This window comes from Falco rusticolus, chromosome 6, assembly GCF_015220075.1.
Source record: "Falco rusticolus isolate bFalRus1 chromosome 6, bFalRus1.pri, whole genome shotgun sequence".
NCBI lineage: Eukaryota > Metazoa > Chordata > Aves > Falconiformes > Falconidae > Falco > Falco rusticolus.
In genome coordinates, this window is record NC_051192.1 from 56,766,879 (window position 1) to 56,786,400 (window position 19,522).

The 19,522-nt window shown below is 41.0% G+C and overlaps 1 protein-coding gene across 13 annotated transcripts in view; it reads left to right on the top strand.

Annotated features, from left to right (window-relative positions):
* The window catches only part of PUM2 (pumilio RNA binding family member 2), a 73,631-nt gene continuing 54,109 nt past the window's right edge, over nucleotides 1–19,522 (top strand). For 6 of the 13 annotated variants that reach the window (XM_037392803.1, XM_037392809.1, XM_037392813.1 and 3 more), the window contains exon 1: nucleotides 5,830–6,117. The gene's annotated coding sequence lies outside the window, so the exon portion shown is untranslated. Of the gene's footprint in view, nucleotides 194–4,928; nucleotides 5,041–5,827; nucleotides 6,118–6,321; nucleotides 6,378–13,108; nucleotides 13,490–19,522 lie in introns of those variants that run through there. The other 7 variants (XM_037392804.1, XM_037392805.1, XM_037392816.1 and 4 more) reach the window with 7 other exon arrangements.

The window sequence follows — 19,522 nt, forward strand, 5'->3', positions numbered from 1 at the left end:
CAGGGGTCCTTTACTGTAAGAGCGGGAGAGCTGACTGAAAAAGAACTTGAATTTTCCAGTATTAAAAATACATTATTTCAGCTTGATGGATTTTTTTGTTTTATTCTGCTTGACTAACTGCCTAGGAAGAGGAATGCACTGGAAACAGAAAAGGTACTTTAGAAGTCTGTGAAGCCTACAGGTATAATTAAAGGTAAGCCCACATATGTATGAATACACTGTCGCTATTTATGTAATACTTTATGCAATACATGCATAACATTGACACCTACTTTTCAGTATTACAGTGCTCAACCATTTTGTTTATGCTCAGGAAGCAAGCTAGGATTTCCCTTCCTGACTGTATCTCCGGTGTTGTACATTTACTGCACTATGCCTTGTTGTTCTGAAGGCATGGTTGGCATAGAGTAAGGTTTGCATTCTCTTTGTGGAAATGGGGGCCAGTGCATATGTCTTCATGCCATAACGGTGAGTCAGAATGTGGGTCTTAACTAGCTCTGAGTAAATATGTCTGTGCTGCATTTTTGTATTCAAATGATGCGTCCAGTCATGTAGACGTATGTTATTGCTTGCGGTCAGCCCCCTTGCCACTGTGTAAGAAGAGAAAATTCTGGTGAGCTTCACGTATGGTTAAAATAGATGAAAAAATACATAGTCTAGTGGTTACACCACAAGAGCAAAGATGACCACAGATGTCCAGTATTACCCTAAGCAAAGTCCACTTGGTGTTGGGCTGCTCGTTCAGAACCTTATTAGAATAACCTACTGCAGCTAGGAGCACCAATATATGATACGGCAATAGGCAGAAGGTGTTGATGAACCTAAGATGAGATAAATTATATAAACCAAAGTACTGTTGCAGATGTTTATTCTAGCTTATCCTCTGTACTATGGCTTGTCATTTTTGAAGATACAGAGAATTTCTAGTTCACGCAAGTTAAGTTGGTGAGACTTTATGCCACAAAATTAAAACTTACGGATATGCTTTTAGGATTCTTAGAATGTTTTTCCTTAGGAGAGGGGGAAAAAACCCACATTCTGCCCACTCTTTGTGGTTCTGACCTGGCTGAACTATCTTATTCTAAGTGCACAAAAAACCCCCACTGTCTCCTAGTCAGAGCTCTTGTGATTGCCTCCATTGCCTGGGATATTTCTTTGAACTTTTTTTCCCCTTTTTAGAAACTGGAGCATTTACTATTTTCTGCTTAATATATAAAATAAGCAAGAGTCAATTTGATGCTCTTCTTTGAGGTTTCATTCTTTGTACTGAGTGAAATATGCAATCTCCAGTTCTAAGAGGCACAGTCTGCATTCAGCATGAAGTTCCTGGAACTTAATTCTCCACTGGAAAGAAAAATATACTTGTATTGAGACACCCAGGTTTTTTCTTAAGATAAACGTTGATAGCCACTCTGTTGTCAACCAAGTGAATGGGAATGTAAAAAAACAGCTGGCGTTATCTCTGCCTTTGCCACTCCAAAGCTATTCACATTCATGTACACGAAGTGATGCCATTAGTTACTCTTGTTGTGTAACAATGTCTGTCTGGCGGTTGTGACTCTGAGGTATGTTTATGAAGTTTGTTTATACCTCAGCCAATTATGAGGGGGTGAATGACCTGGGGACAAAAGCTGTCTTGCCGGTGAAACAAGTCTTCAGCTGACACCTTCTTGGCCATTCTAGCATAGACTTACTTAGCAAAGCACTCCCACAAGACACACTTCTTTCTCAAAGATCTGTGCTGCAGGGCTGCGCGCTCTGTTCGCTGACACCTCCCCTCATGCATTCCCTTTAAACCTCTTGCAGAACAGCTTCTTTAGAAAAGCTGATCATGTCTACAGGTATGATGACCATGTAACTGAATGTCAAGTCAGCATCTCTGCATTTTAGAACAGTAATATAGTAATGAGCACATTCAAAAAATGGGATTAGTGGCTAAATTATAATTCAGCTGTGAATTTTCTCCTAGTGCTAAACTGAAGTGTTCTAATTTACACTAGCTCAGTATGTTATGCCAGTTGCTAGCTAGTCTGAACACTCCTCCATGCCCCACCCCCACCCCCCGATGGTCTTCCTTGAAGAAACACAGTTGCACAGACAAATGGGGGAAACAAATGGAAATACTAGCACAAATTTGAGCAATGGAACTGACTGGGCTTTTAATTGCACTGAGATCCTGGCGGTTGTCAAATGGGTTTACAGGAATCGTACTGAAGGAAGGCCTTTTTGGGCCAGCTTTTGTGTTAAATGGGATATTTTTGTGTCAGAAGAGAGAGGGTTGAAACAGGAATAGGCCGTGAAGTTTGTAGGAATTAAGGCAACAGTATCAGTACAATGAGATGCAGCAGGAGCTGAGTTAATGAACAGGTTACATGGTAGCAATAGCAATAACACAGAAAAGTCAACCCTGAGTTAGCATGGTGGATGGTTATGGCAGGGGAAGGCTGGGGTTTTGAAGCAATGGTGGGGCAAAAGGATGCGTGGATTGGAAAGCCACTCAGTAAGAGTCGGTGGCTTGTAAGCACATTCCCCTGAGGCCCTGGGCAGGGGCTAGCTAAAGGGGATGCTTGGCCCACTGGGCCAGTTCTTATCTCGGTAAACTCTCCTACATATTGTGGTCACTGCCTAAAACATGAAATATTGACGGTTTCCTATAGTGATGCATTTAGCAGCAAGTCTTGTGAATGTAGTACTTCAGACTCATGGATCTTTTAATTAATTAATTGTGTGGCTGTTGACAAAGTGGAATCCAGGGTTGTGCACTGAGTGACTAGATTTGTGACACAGTATGTGGGAAAATTAGTAACTTCAGAACAGGATCTGCTTCTCCAAATGCTCAAAACATACATCCAGATCAGTGTGTCTTACCGAGATGTAGCTAACAAGGGACACACTAAGGATATAAACCACCATTCCAGGGCCCTACTCTGAAACATGGACAGACAGCTCTAACTGCTTCCGATTGGAGTGCTGTCCTTCTGTGAAGGTGGCAGGTAGTTAACAGCAGCTGTTATTTCAGAGAACTGAGAGAGGCTCACCCATTTATGACTGCTCCTCTTAAGCAGTAGGATAGTAGTTAGACTGGGGATTAGACTGGAGATAGACTTGGTGTTTGGACTAGAGGATCATTAAAGGTCCCTTCCAACCCAGATCATTCTATGATTCTATGACTGCAAGGCCAGCAAGGCCATTAAGTAGAAGATAGGAGACTAAGATCCTGAATTCTTCCCTGCAGAACAGCCCAGCTGCAGCAGAGGGCAGCCAAAGTAGCCTGCTGGTTTTGGGGACTCGCTCTAAGGAAGTCAGAGCTGTGAATCTTGAGCAGAGGAATAAAATCTGGGTGCTCCCCAGTCCTGCGCATGAAGGGTGTTGTACACTTTGTTTTAAAAGAGTGCAAGCTTTTGTAGGGACCCATGTATTTTCTGGACGTGCTCTGAGGTGTGCCACATCTAGTTGTTTCATTTTCACAGAGGAGTACCTTGGTTTTAATTAATATAGGTTAATTATTTGCTACTCTGCTAGATCTAACAGCACTGCCTGTCAAGACTGCTGGGAGACGTGGATGTCGTGGCACAACAGAACAAATTTTTGTTCATGTACAGAGTTTTAGGTCCTGAAGTTTGTGGCTTTAGAGAATGTAGACACCTTCAGGATTAGACACTAGCTGAGGTGGGAGTGGTTAGGACTGCAGCTTTCAGTTTCTGTGAGTGCTCTTCAGTTAAGTACCTTGCCCAAGGTCTCACAGGAAGACTGTGGAGGAAGGCAACAGCATCCAGGCTTTCCTTATCCTTGGCTACCATTCTAAACTGTAGACTGTACCATTTGTTTAGTATTTTTCACTGAGGATGCTTATTCATAGAAAAAAACAAAGCATAACTGTGTTAATGGAGTTTATCTGAAACATTTGGAGTGTAAGCAGAGCCCAGTCAGCTGTTAACACCTCCTTAAAAATAGGAATAGCTAGGAAAAGCATTTTGTAATGGAGTGATACTGAGTTAAACTATCTAAAGTATTAAGTACTTTTAAAGTTTCCACTCAGAACAAAGTTAAGAGAGACTTTTTTTGAACTGTTTTAGCATGAGACAAAAAAACTTCAGTGCCATCATTAAATTGGCGGTGGTGGTGGTGGAATATTTTTTGTCTTTCTTTTTTTAGAATATAACCAAGCCATTGCATTTCTCAGATCAAATCCCAAAGTGACTGCACTTAAACATTTTTGTTTTGTGATCAGGTTGGATTTTCCAGTACTGAAAAGCAAACCAATGTAGAGTTGTTCAAGCTTATGCTAATCAAATGCATGCTGTGTTCTTCCTGGACATTTAATGCTTTATACAAACACTGATCAGAATTATCCAGGACAAATATGGTCCCCAAAAGGGTCTGAGCAAGAGAGCTGGTGTAATGTAGACCAGCTGCTCCAAGTGTTCAGGATGCCAAGAGTGTAACAGGGTTTTCTCCAGTCCCAGCCAGTCTGCCTGAAGTGAAGGGCTAAGTTGGAGCCTGTGACTTGGAGGCCTTGTCTCCTCAAGTAAGCAAAGGAATTGGCTTTCCAGCCCTGCAGCCTCCCTGGAGACAGTCCAAAGGTGGCAGTGGGACAGGACACAGGATCACAGGGATTAGCCACACAAGCAGAGGCAGACTACAGACATCTGGGTACTTAGCTGACTAGTATTAAGCCAAAGAAATCATTTTCATTTCTTGGGAAAATGTTTCTATCTTTATCAGGAGCTGGGAACTTTCATGTTTTTAACCATGTCTATAAATACTGAAAACCGTGAGGGTTTTTTCCTTCGAGACATCTCTATTTTTAAGAACGCAGTTGGTAGTCCCAGACATCTCATCACCACAACTGCTGCTGCCAGCGGTAGCACCAGTACACGTGGTATTCCTGCACCCTAACTTGCCTGCTCTTCCCCTTCCATACCCAGAACAAGTCACCGGGACTGGCGGCGCCTGCCTCCCTTCTGCCTACGGAAAATACAGCCGGTAGCAGCATTCTGAACAGCTGCTGCAGGACAGACAACCGGGTTTCGTCTGAAGGTTTGATCTGTGGATAGCACCTGCGTGCTGCTTCCTGAAATGGAGCGCTCTCTAACCAGGCTCCTTTCAGAACGGTTAAAAAGGCAAACCTGTGCATTCACTTGTGAAATCCGCATTTCGAAATGTCACCGACAGGCAGAGCTCCCTCTCGTTTATCAGGGGCAACTAAATAGGTAGAATTTATGCTCGTATTGAGTGAGACGGCTTAAAACCATCACTAGCAAGGTTTTACTAGCATCCAGCACTGTATTTACCAAGAGCAACCACCCAGCTGTTATCACAGAGACAGCATTTAACTCTCTCGAGGGAAGGAAATAACTAGCTCTTTTCCCAAAATCATCTCGCAGCAACCACCGGCACAATAGTTAATTAATAACCAGGGTGATGCGTTTCTGTTTATTGTAAAACCACGGTAACCTCCCCCGCGGGCGGCGCTGAGCCTAAGGTCTCAGCCGCTACCGGGCGCCCCTGAAAACGGGCCTCGCCCTCCCCTTTGTCTCCTAACCCCGGGCCTCCGGCCGGGCACCGCCTCCACCGCCACTCCTCCCCGAAGGCGAAAAACGAAGGAAAAACCCCAGCGCAGAGCCCCCGCAGGAGCCCCGTCTGAGCGGCCCGTGCGGCGGGAGGGAACAGGGCTCGGAGCGGCCGCGCGGAGGGGCGGGGGCCCGGAGGCCGCGCTCGGGCTGGCCGGCGGCGCATGCGCGGCGCGCGGCGGAAGGGGCCGGGGGCCGCCACCTCCTTCTCCCTCGCCGCCTCCCTCCCGGGCTCGGGCGCGCATGCGCTGTGGCGGCGGCAGGGGCGAGCGGCGGCGGCGGCGGCGGCGGCGGCGGGGGGAGGTTTGCCGCGCTCTCGCTGTCCCTCTCCCTCTGTGCGCGCCGGGCTCGCCCTCCCGCCATGTTGTTGTGAGCCCCTCGCGGCTGAAGGGGGGGAGGGGAGGCAGGAAGGAGAGGCGCTGAGAGGGAGGAGGAGGAGGAGGAGGAGGAGGGCGGCGGTGGCGGCGGGGCGGCGGCGAGCGGGCAGGGGTGTCCCAGGGCCCGCTCCGGCTCCATCGCAGCGAGCAGCGCCGCCAGCCAGCCCGTGAGTACCCTCGGGGGCCGGGGCCGCGCCGGCTAGGCCGCGGGCGGGCGGAGCGGGCGGGCGGGCCCCCCCTTTTTCCAGCCCCCTTTTGTCTTCGGCCTCGGCTGCGCGCCGAGGGAGGGGAGGGGAGAGGGAGGGGAGGAGGAGAGCGGGAGGGGGCCATGTTGTGGCAGGTCACCGGGCGGCGCGGGGCCTGCTCGGCGGCCGCCCGCGCCTCGCCGCCTTTGTGTCCTCCCGGCTCGCCGGGGAGCGGCGCCGAGGTGGGGAGGGAGCGCCGTGAGGGGAGGCGGCGGCGGCGCCGTCGGTGTGAGGGGGGCGGGCGGAGGCGCCTCTGGCGGGGGCGGGAGCGGCATTGTGCTCAGGGCGAGCCGAGGGGAGCGGGAACCCAGCGCGCTGGAGGGGCGAGGTTGTGGCCGGGGGGAAGCGCGGGGGCCGGGCCCTCGGCGGCGGTGGGGGTCCAGGTGGGAGCGGTACCGGGGCGGGTGACGGGAGCTCGGGCAGGCCGGGGGGCGGACACGCGCCGCCGGGTGTTACAATGGGCTGCGGTGCGGAGCGCCGTGCGGCGCCGGGGGCACGGGGGCGGCGTTTCGGCGGCCCCGCGGACAATTGCGTGCGTGCAGGATTTGGGTAATATGGGCTTTGTTTAAACCTACCGAAAGCGTGAAAACTTGTGTTCTTTCTTTTTAGTGCTGTTAAGGATAATGACTGCTTTCTGAGGGTGGAGCGAGCAGACCAAATGCTTTCGGTAGTTGGTATCACACAATGAAGTGTTAGGTTTTAATTTTCCTTCAAACGTGTCTGTGCAGACTACAATAACAAAAAGTTGAGAAAAATGCCAGCTGCCCTGAGTGGATCTTGCTTACAACTAACAGTTCGGGTTTTAATCTCCTTGGCAGTCATTGTGCAAAGATTTTTTTTTTTTTTGGCATTGTTCTCTTTCGCGTATTTCATAACCTTACCCTCCTAATTCCTTGAGAGAAATTAATACACTCGGGATGCCTTATATTCTTCTGAGTTACTGTTCGAAGCAAGATGGCTTAACACCAAAATGTGTAGCGTGCTTTATATGTGATGTGATAAAGAGGTTATATCAGCTGATATTGGGATGCTTTTTTCTGGGTAATGGAGGCATGTATTAGCTATGTAGGTTGTTGCAAATGAGAATCGGTAAAACTATTGCCTAATTGTCATTTTGGTGCTACGTGTTAAGAAAATACTTTGAGATTTATTTTAGTTTCTCTTTTGCTGAAGTCTTTGCTGCATCTTGACTGAGAGATCAGGCCTTCTTAGTTACCACGAGTTGATGGTATAGCTGTTCGGGTATGTGGGATATGAATGCATTTGAAATATAATCACTATCCCATGCTTTTTTACATGAAAAACGTAGTATTTTGTTGTATTTAGTCACGTCTAGGTTTAAAACTGAATGTTGACAACAGTCGCAGTTTTGTTGAGAAGCTGAGAGAATTATTGTCTACCTTTCTCTAGTCTACAACTCAGTTTTGTGTCAGTGTGAATATAAATGTCTTTGGCAGGTGGGAGAAGGAAACTTAAAAAAGGGAAATGGTAATTTAGTGGCGCTATAGTTTGGGTTGTGTATGTAGAAATGGCACTAAATCACCTGACAGTTTTCTGAAGTGTTCAGAGAGTTGAAAATTTGGAATTTGTCCCAGTAGAATGGTTAGTAGGCAAATGCATGTGAGAAACTGCTTGATAATGCAGATTCTACAGTTTATTATGTGGATATTGCACGTAGGAAAGTCCATGTTATTTGAATAGTATTTTCTTGTGCATTAATAGGGAACGGTACTCCCCGCTCCCCCCCCCCGTATCACTCTGTAGAACTTAATATATTTTTCTTCTATGTTAGGGATATTGGCACGGTGCTAGGCAATTATAATTGTATCTGGTATCATGATTGAGATAATAGTGCAAGAAACAGTTGGCTGAAAAAGTTGGACTCGCCTGTCTTGAGAAGATTCTTCTTATTATGACAGTATATGTTAAATCTTACATAGGATTGTAGTGCACATTGAAAGCTTTATGTATGTGTTTTCCTCAAGATTTTCTCAAGTGTTTCTTTACTGTGTTCTCATTGGGCCAGATATTGCAGATGTATGGGGCAAGTATGCTAACAGGACATCATCTTGTTGAATACTGTGAACTAGATCAGATTTTCAGCAGTGCTTTCTAGTTCACTTTTAGATATTGCCCCCCACCTTGATTTAATGATATGTGAGTGTGCATTGAATAATCAGCATTATGGAGAGCTTTCTAAAAGCATTCTCCTTGAAAACTTAATCGTTTTTTCTTTGTACAGTGGTTTCTAAAAGCCCACAATTATTAGCCAAGTTTTTATACACAGAGGCGAGTAATCCAGTAGATGGTTTGAATTCCTGCCTGTATGTCTTCATGCTCCTTTTTGAATGGTGAATTACATAAAAATTTACTGTCTATTGCAGTAAAATTCTCTTGGATGTTAAATGCTTTCTGTGTTGGGCATCTCCTGTGAAATAATCATTAATACATTGTATTTTCTTTTTTAAAAGTTTCTAATAGAAACTCTGCAAAGGAAAGGACAAGCTGTAGAGTAGACATGCTTTATAAATACTTCTTATTGTTTGTATTATCTGCATTATATTGAAGAGTTACCATTTTTTTCTCCTCTCTTCAGTAAATTTAATTGAAAATACTTATTTAATGTGTATTTTCCCCACCCATAACATAACTGTTGTCTTGATTATTCCACACAATGCAACCCTTCCAATGTTGTCACAAAGCCAGTGCCTGGGCTCTTGTCTCAGAAGTGGGACAAGAAGTCTTTCGTTTAAAAGCTTGTTTTTCTCCTCCTTTAACAACAAATACCAGTTATGTAGTGCTTTTAATAATGAAGTTGGAGGCACTTCATAGTTACATAGTGGAAGAGAGTTTTAAATGACATCAGAACATGTAAACATATTCAGTTCTAGCTGCTTGGGTGTAATTTCAAACAAGTTGTATAAAATTTATTTTATAGTAACAGCTTGCATACCAAAAGTTTATAACAAGATTTAGTTTGAATCCCACCCGGAATACCTGCTGTGGCTTTTAGAATTGTAGGCAAGAGCTTTTCGGGCTGGTATGTGAAATGTTTAGCTTACAAATAAAGACCAGATGTCATCTCTAGCGGTATCTTTAAAGATTCTATTTCATTATTGGCTAATGGATTTTTTTTCTAAACATGGCTATTTAAGAACAGTTGTAGACATAGAAGAAATATTTCTGAAGACGTTATGACGACTGTCTTACAAGTTGAGAAAGAAATGTGGGACTCTGAAATGTAGCAAAACTATCTCTAATAATCTACATTTGACTTTTTTGCGAACTGTTTTGTATGTACATCTATTTCTAATAAACTTGAGAGTGGTGATATGGTCCTCTGTCCTCTACTGAGTGTGCTAAATATCACATCTGCAGACTTTCTAACAGGCAGATTTTTACAACATATATTTGTGTACATTGGACTGAGTAATCTGGTGTACATTTTGAAATTCTGATTATTTTCAGTTTTAATTTTTCACACTATTCTGGGATAGGTTACCCCTTGCTTCATCAGTGCTACTGAGGCATTGGCAAAGCCTAGTTATGGGTAATAGGTCTGGCTGTCTTTCTTGCCAGTAACAAGCTCTAGGCATGTAAATCCTAATGGAAATCAGGGTTGTGTCAGACCTATGTTCGTAACTTTGTTGTTAGATTTTGTACATGGTATTTTGAGGAAGAATTTGCAGTGATGTATTGAGCTAGTTGTATGCAGTTTTTCTTTGTGTGGCTGGTCTGAAGTTATGTACAGAATTTGTTCACAAATCTCTTCAAAGGGGAAGTGAATTTTTAAAAGCTGGGTCAGTGTGTTTAGCTCCTTAAGTCTTTACATGTATGTATTGATTAAATACGAAGTTAGATTCACTGGAGAAGATTTTGTGTAGTTGGGCTAAAAATGAGTCTATTTTGACTCATTTTTCAAGTATCTTGCTGTTTATCTCCATTATGATGTATTGCTGAAACTTTGGTTCCTGGCATACCAGTGCCCAGAATATATCAATGGTAGATAGTCACATAGTCTGAAGAAGTTGCAGAACTGATGTTAGTCAGGTATTTTGACAATAAGCAAATACCTACTGTACCTACTAATAAGACAGGTCACAATACCATCAAATCATTAGGTTTTAATTTATGCAAAATAATTCATTTAGTTTGAAAAGAGACTAGCTTCTGCTAGGCTTTGTGGGAAGTAATACAGATTTAGCACACAATCTTGTTATGTTTGCAAGTAAAAAAAAAATTCAGGTAAAGTAGTAGAATTAAAAGTGTAGATCAAAACAACTTTGTCCTTTTGCAGGTAGTAATCTAGAAGAAAAAAATCCAGTTCTAAGGTTTTACTCCAAATGTTTAACTGATACAGCTTCCTAATTTTTCTTTAAAAACTTCATTCTGAATTTCAGGTAAGAATGGGTTTCTTTCCCCAGGAATCTTGCAATGTGCCACACTTTTGTGCTTTCCTAAGCCCAAGGATTTATGGGATGTGTTCAAAAATGTAGTAAATATAGGTGCAAATGTGAATACACAAAATTTGCTGTCTTTAAAAGCAGGAATATCTGTTGTATCTGTGTTTTGCTTCATCTGTGTTTTTTTCTCATTCTTTAGTGGTTTTTTTGGTATTTTTTTCCTGATTTTACTCTCTTACTTTTTCCCCCCTTCCTCTTATATTGCAAAATAAAAAAAAAACCCTTGACATCCTGCTTCATGCTGTATCACAATCTGTATTACACTTATAAGGAAACTGTAAAGCAGTTCTGTAAATATAAAATTCTACAACATTCTGTTTGTCCACTTGGACACAGTTCCTGAGCATGAAAATACTGGGATTTTCCTTGGTGGTGTTCAGTCTGTTACACAGGTTAAGGGGCCAACTTTTGCTAGCCTTACCTGTGGCTGGTAGGTTACATAGATAAAATTGTTCACAGATAAGTAAATGCTGAGTAACAGTTGCATCTCTCTTCTGCCACCTGCTTTCTACTCCCAGTGGGATTCAGAGCCATGTCTTAATCAGCAGCTTTATTTAATTCAGTTAGGTCCATCAAAATATTTCTTCATTCCTTCAGCAGGTCAGTGTCATGAACCTCGTGTGTTTTCTGGTAACTTGAATGATGAATGCAGGGGAACTACTCTTGTCTTTTTTTAAAGTGCTTCAGTGGTTTTACATGTTACAGAAATTTAGTGAAGGGGAAGCCACTCTATGCATTGTTACCCATGTGAAAACAGTGCTTTCCGACTTAATACTGCCTTTACGTTGTGCCATTTTTCACTGCTCCCATTCTGCCTGAGCAATCTGAACTAACAGAAAGAAATGAAGTACAGATCAGCAAGTGTCTCCATTTCAGTTCTTTGTGTTCTCTGTGTACCAGTGTTTTGGGGGGATTTTGTTAAGACAGAAGTTACTGTTTAGTTTTTTAAAGAACAGACAACTCTTTGAGTTAGGAGTACTTAAGAAGGTTTTCTAAAATTAAATTTATGCAAACTGTATAAGGAGTTTAGTTGTGATTGTGTTCTGTGAGTATTGTGTAAACAGAATCTCTGTGTAGATTAATATATGAAAGATATTTTTTTATCTATTTGGAGAAAAAAATGGAAAGAAAATTAATAGAAGCAAGTATAGTAGATAAATAACACAGAATGGATGAGGTTGGAAGGGTCCTCTGGAGGTCATCTGGTGCAACCCCTCTGCTCAAGCAGGGCAACCTAAAGCCAGTTGCCAAGATTGTCTTATTTATACATATATATATGAGAAGTAGAAAAGATATAATACTGAAATTCTTGATTCAACATGTGTTACCTAAGCATATCTTAAACCTGTGGATTTTACATAAATTTGAGCATGTCATAGTGCAGTCAAAGAATGTAAGATAATGCCAAAGTAATAAAAAAGTATTTTAGATAAATACAGCAAGACTGCACCGTTTATTCTGTGAATACAGGAGCTGTAGCCCCACTGGTTCAGTAGGAACTCAGAATGCATGGAAAGTGAAATACAAAAATAGAAAATTTTAAATTCAGCAGGGATTGTTCAAGCAAAAATAATTACAAAAAGTAAGAAATTTTCATATATTGAAAGTAAGGATTACTTAAAGTATCTTGAGAAATTCTACTGGTCTTCTGGCAAGAAACTGTCATAAGTCTGAGGCCTTAACAGGTGAATTCAAGTAAATGCAGAATGTGGAAGAACCTTGTATTCACTCCCATCCCAGAAGGTACCTAATACTTTTGACTGAGTGGTATGTAGAAGTGAGTTGAAAGAGGAGTTGTGAGCAATTTGGTTTCTTAAGAGAAATCAGCTCAACTTGGCTGGAATTGGTGTTGGATTTTGAAGAATCTTCAAATTACTTGAAGTGCTAAAGAAAGACGTTAGTAAACATACCTGACTAATTCAAAGAAACTAATTCCTGGGAAGACTAGGGAAACATCTTGGTCTTTTGAAAGCCATCTGAAGTGTCTTGAAAAGAACTGAGCATCATCAAGTATAAGGCAAGACAACATCTTTAGTGAAGGTAATTATTTGCCCAGTAGGGTGCTTCATCTTTACTCTGGTTAAAAACCTGAAGAATGGCTTGTCAGTGTGCCTCATAAGGGATTATTGAGAAATCAACTATGGGAATTGCAAGTGAAGTGTCAATAGTTGGAAGGCAGTTCATGCCGTTAATAACATGCTTTAACTTTTGGTCAGACAGTTGGACTAGAAGGTCCTTCTAACTGAAATATTCTGTATTAATACACAGTAGTGTTAGAGGCTATTGATAGCACAGGGAAAGATCAATAAGGTTATCCTGGAGTTCCATGGTAGGACTGAGGCTTAATTATGCTAATTTGGAAACTACCAGGACTGTGATGGAAAAATTTCAGGTGCCACACATTTAAGAGCAGAGCAGGACATAGAAACACACCACAGTTGTTTGGAATTCAACACTTAGTTGAGATGGAAGAAATCTTTTTGATAAGTGTATGCTAGACACATTGCTGTCTAAATTAACTAGCCACTCTGACTCAAAACTATTATTGTTGGCTCGTAGAACATTTTGGAATAAGAGGCACAGAAATGTGTGACATTGTTAACATTCACATTCTGTGTTCTTCTATGGTTGCTTCAGCTGTAGCAACAGAAAATTGAAATGATGGACAACAGTTATCCAAATGGCAGAAACTTTGGAATGTTGAACTACTTTGCTGGCAGAGGGAGAGGCTGTACAGAATAATTGGCAGCATAAGGGAGGGCAGAGGCTAGAGGAACACTCATTTGCATGAGGGGGTGATATCCAAAGATCTTTGGACACTCAGCTGAAAGGTAATGCATACACAACTCCTTAATGCAAGATGTCAAAGCCACAAGTGTTGATTTGAGTCAAGAAACTGCCTTTGCCACCTTTCATATTAAAACAGCAGTGAGCTTCTAGTTACTGACTAACAGGATTAAGTATAAATTTCTTAATCTAGAAATAACAATCCCTGGCTCTCATTCATTTTCCTTTAAAATAGTTTTTTGTTTAGTTCATTATCCTTTATAACTTTTTGGTATAGACTACTCCTTTGGTTTTTTGACAGTTTCTTTCCCTTAAGACCAGAAAAGCACTTCAAGCTCTTAGATAGCACAGCATTTGAGGAAGACAGCCGTCCACTGTGGCATCATCCTCTTGCTAACATCCCTATGGGGCTGCAGATAGATTAGTGATCTGTTTGTTATTAATTCATATCACTTCTGTAATGAAGAATTGCCTAGGATACAAAGAGTTGGTGATCAGCAGTCACTGCAATATTTGGAGTTAAAGAGATGAGGTTTTTGAGAAGCTCTGGATTTTCTTAGATGTCAGAGTACTTGCAAATGTTCTTCCCATGTGCTGAAGTGAAGAGCTAAGAGTGTGGTACTGCCCAAGCTGTTTGTCCTGTTTTTTCCCTAGTACTTAAGCACTTCAGCAGTTTAAATACATCAGGTTATAAATTTTAACATGTTTGCTGCTTCTGCTCTCTCTGCCTCCAGCAGAGGAAAAAGTGGGAACTCATGGTGAAAACATTAGAGTCCTGCAGCTGGGTCTACTGAAGCCTTTGTCAGTTCCTGATGAAGAGTTGAAGAGAAGTAAGAATGTCAGAGAAATACTCTTGATTGTAGCAGCCTTTTCAAAGCGTTGGAAGGATAGTGGTGCTATAAACAAAAAATATGAAGTATGTCTTTGCACAGAGGTTTGGTTGAACTGCAGTTGCTGTAACTCATTTGTGTTAAAATTTACAAACTTCTCCAGAAGCTTTGTTAATAGCTGCTGTAAAAAAAACCAAACAACTTTTTCGTTGGAGGGATGGAGAGAAAAAAGGAGAGAGTTTGACTGAGCTCAGGAGCTTTTTGACACTTCCGTGATATGGAGGAGAAGCTCTGTGTGTTGGTTTTTGCAAGTATTTGGCATGGCTTTGATGGTGATCTATTAGAATTAATATAGCCATGAGAAAAATGTGTGGATGTTATTAAACTAATAAAACGTGCAAATGTTTAACATGCTTCCTCCAGGATAAAACGGATAACTTCTAGCAAAAATTTTTGCCTTGATTTTAAACAATAAGATTTTGTTTGTTGTTCAAATAAGATAAGTTAATATGTTTGTGCAATTGAAATGGGGAAATAATTTTCCCATATGAGACCTCACAGTCAGCCATCCCTTGGAACAGTGAACATAATCTCATCATTCAAACTGGGAACAACAAAATGTGTTTCCGACTTTACAGTGGGAGTTGCATTTCCTGAATCATTAGTTCTTCCTTTCATAGATTCTACTTAAAACTGTCTGTAGAAATCGAAGTGAGCTTGCAGTCCATATTTTATTTCCTAACTTTGTTTGGAACTTTTACTTAAGTTTAAAAATAAAGTATAATTGTGAATTTTAACTATGTTAAAGTGCTTTCAAAATAACTTTCTTAAACAGATACTTCTAAGACTTTTTCAAGTGCTAAGCAGCTATGTAGTAAATACTTCCCTTTTATTGTTAGTCTGTCTTAGCAAAAGCTTGATGGCTTCTTCTCCGTGTGAAGTTAACATCTGTCTGAAGCTGTTCTGAAGATCATTTATTTCTGTTTCTGCAATCAACAGGATCTGTAACAACTTTTTTAGTGTTGTCTTCCTGTGTTTTCAATGGTTTTAATTTTTTTTATTTTGCTATTTTCTTCAATTAATTATGGTAGTGTTTAGCTCCACTTAACTAGAAACCCAGATTATGAATTTGACATTCATTAAATCATGTATGATTTAAGCAGCTTCTCAAACTTGCAGTTTAGTAAAACTTTTCAAGGCTCGCAATCTAGGAAAAGAAATCTTAGGATTGGAAGGATTTTCCATTGTGGGTAGGGGAGAGCGTGTCGGGGGGGAGGGCATTTGATTCCTGTTTTGGAAAATGTTGTATGCCCTGTTAAAACAACCTTGTTTGATAAGTTCTTGGTGAGATTTTTTTATCATACTAGTGCTGTATAATTTGAAGCAAGTGTCAGAAGTTTTTCAGGTAAATTTAAGGTTGTGGCTTTGTGTGTGTTTTTAAAAAAATCTGAATGTCTTGCAGCCTGCATACCTGAGACACCCCCTTATTACCTGCTTGTGACTCTCATAGTTCTTTCTGACAGCCGACATAACTAGAAAGAGGTAACTTGTCTGTCTTTGCCCTCTGATTTGAAACAGCTACAAAGGAGTCTTTTATGACATACTGCAAGGTGTTTTCTTGTAATTCAGCTGAAAGAAAAACATTGAGAAATTTTCTGTGATATACTGTAAATCACTTCCCTAGCTAAAGAGAAGAAAATTACAGCACTGAATTTTGCAGATACTTGATTTGTATTTGTAGTACTTTCAAGCACATAGTGCATGGGATAGAGATCTTAATGTTAACTGTCATCAGGACAAGGAGAGTAATTGCAGTCACCTGATTTGTGCAAGTAAGTTTTTTTTCATGTAACTTCTGTTCTTCAGAGCCTTTTCCTTAATTACCCCTTCCAATCCCATTTCCTGTTTTGATGCATCTGCATAGTTTCTGACTTTTTCACCAGCATTTCAAACTGCAGCTGATAGTTTTAGCTCGTGAGATACTTGACCAGTTCCCACCCACTGCATATTGTACATTATCAAACTGTGAACTGCTACCCGCTCTTTGTGGATTGCACTAGTAGTTGTGTCTTTATTAAGTACATTCACAAGTGTGCTTGTGCTTCCTTCAGATTTTTCATGCCAATTTATTTATTGAGTTAATCTTCGCATTTTCACCTGCCTTGATGTCTCCATGTTTGGCACTCATGCATTCCTGAGTATCTTAATGTAAACGGCTACTTTATACTTACTTTACCAATTCAGTTTCTCATTGTATCAGTCTGTGTTATGCTTAGACTGAGAGCTCTCTTGAAGCAGTCTTTTGGACTTGTGCTTACTCAATAATTAGCATAGGGAGACTCTGCTGTGGTACTACAGCAAAACAAATACCATGTGGTCAACTGTGCATTCTTTGATTTACATAAAGATAAATTATCCTGTTTACTTGTGTAGCAGTAGCTCTGTGCAGGATTGGTTCAGGTCTGTGAGGAATTTTTGACAGTAGTGTAAATCTGAATGGTAGCACTGCTTCTGGAGGTAATGTGGGCTGGAAGCAGCCAACGCATTTATGCACCTTGGAGCTTGACATAATGGGAACCAAAGACCCGAGCTCACTGCTTATGGAGCCAGTGGAAGTTTCTTTGCGTTTTATTCCCATATGATCTGGATTCTAGGTGGGATTGTGAGGGAGGCCTTGTTTTAAATGTGATCATTACGTGGTTGTGGAGTTTTGTCCCAAAGCTAAAACTTGGTTTAGGCATTCTAGGAGAGTTTAGCATAGACATCCAGGATAAGGTGGTGGGAGCTAGTAAGCTTGGGAAAAAATGGCTGCATATAGTCATTCAGGCATTTTGCATTCGCAGTATATTTCTCCATATTTTCTTACTCCCTTCTGTTATGAAAGGTGGCAAGAAAATAAAAACATTTAAAATTTGGGTCAGTGTTACTTACTTTGCTTAATCTAAGTTCTTACCTGCAGGTTTAGAATGTAGTTTGCTATTTTTTTTCTCATGTGACTAAAATTGGGTCATGTGAAAGTGTATGACTGCTTTATTGCATGGAGGAGCTACATTTAGTTTTCTGAACCACCTCGGTTTGGTGCAGTTTACATTTCAAGTCAGGGTGGTTTAGAGCCCTTGTGTATCTTTGTGAAGGTAACAGAAGAGTTATATGAAAGCTTTTTTTCCTTTATTGAAGACAATGGAAGTTGGAATTCACAGGGAGCGAAGCAGTGGTAGGGAAATACGTGAAGGGAAGCAGGGGGCCAGCACATAGTCAGGTAAATGATTTAAGGGAATACTTTATTTTTATTAGTATTCCCTTAAATTTTAGAATTTAAGAGTTATTAGAATTAGAATCTAAAAATATTAGAATGAATAACCTGGAATTTAGAAATGTAATAAGAAATTTTGCCTGTAAGATCACCTCTTTGTATCAAAATATGGAAATGGCAATTACCATATTTTTTAGCTGGTAATTCAAACATGGGAATTTTTTGTCAAGTCACTGCTTCTGCCTTCCCGAAGTTCTGCTGTTTATGTGCTGGTAGCTGCTTTAAAATTTTTGTATTTTGTAAATTTTGTATTTCTGTAAGTGCTCTTAAATTTTTGGCTGCTTAAGTGAAAAGGTTGAAAAACTTGACTTTAAATCCATTGTAACACAGATGTTTTAATGCCAATCCTTGAACCAGGTTTTGTTGCAAAGCTTTTATCATTTCAATTTGAATTATAAATACCCTCCTTTGTTTCTAGTTGCTTAATTGTCATCAGTACAAATTCTTTGGTATTATTTTAGACTTCTGTTGAAGGACTATGCTGGCCAACATTTAATGAGATATTAATGTCCAAGGCTAAGCTGCTGCTTTTACTGAATTAGAAATGAGACTTATTGAATTAGAAGTAGTCTCTTTAGGTTTTTTACAGTTGGCTGGTTTTTTTCCCAGCTTTTAGGCAATTGTAGAAATCTGTGGTTAGTTTGAATACATACATTGTCCAAAGAGAACATACTTAGAAAACAGCTGAAAAAAGTGATAACAGCAATTTGTTTAAGTGTCCATTCCCCTGCTGTAGACAGATAAAGAAAAAAACACATATGCTTCCTTATTCTTTAAAATACATTAAAAGAAATATGCTTTGCTGCTCTCTGACTGTCCTTAAAATTATTCGGAGTTAAAAGGATGGAAGAGTCAAGGTAGATTTTGAAGGAGACTTTGATGTATTTGAAACCTGTGGGGTTTTTTCACTGGCATTTTACGCTGGTGTTACAGAGAAGTTGTGTGTTTTATCAGCAGCTTTCTTTAGAACAACTAGTTATTCATAGTGAATTGAAAAGTCTAAAAATTTTGGATTGTTTTTGTACAACCTGTGATACAATTAATTGTCTAAAGCAGGGGTCCTCAAACTTTTTAACCAGGGGGCCGGCGCGCAGATGAAGTGGCAGGCAGTCATCTGTGGCTGCTTGGTTTCCCCCCCAACCCCCGGCGGGGGAGGAGGGGGGGGCAGGGGGGTTCTGTAAATACTGGGGGCCAGATTGAGGACCCTGGGGGGCTGTATCTGGCCCGCAGGCTGTAGTTTGAGGACCCCTGGTCTAAAGACTACGTAGTTCCATTTCTTCAGCTCTGGCTTTAGTGCCCAGTTGGAGAAGATTAGACTGTATTGGTATTCCCGCATGTCCTCTTGCCAGCTGGAGGAGAAAAAAACCCAACCAAACATCAGAGCTTGTTGAAAGGTTACTGGGGCTTTGAGGGAGAAGTCATGATGCTAGAAATTTCTGGGCAGGAGAATTACTGGTGGAACTTCAGTTTTTCAATCTAGTGTTCTTGAAAACTGTATCCTTGAAAAATGAATGGTATGGGAAATATATCTGCCATACTCAGGAGTGAAGAAAATGAAAGTAAATGCTCCAAAGAAGGGGATTGCTGTATATCGACAATTGCTGGGGGTGGGAGAACTTTTCTGGTATCAGTGCTACAATAACATGAAAGAAAAGAGTTTCCTGGAAATTCTGTCAGTGACTTGTAATTTCCTCAGCCCTACTGTTAATGAGGGGGAGGTTTGTGTATATGTACAAAATCTTTTTCTTGGTATAAATTACATTGTTTATAAATCAGTTACATTCCATGTGATTCCTTAAAATCACATTCTTCTTAAGGTGGTTCTGAAAAAATAAGTAATTTTTGAAACAAAAATTAAAAGCTGTTTTTTTATTTCTCAGGGTGTGTGTGTGAAATGTTCTGCTTTGGATTCTCTGGCAGCAAATAGAGAAGTG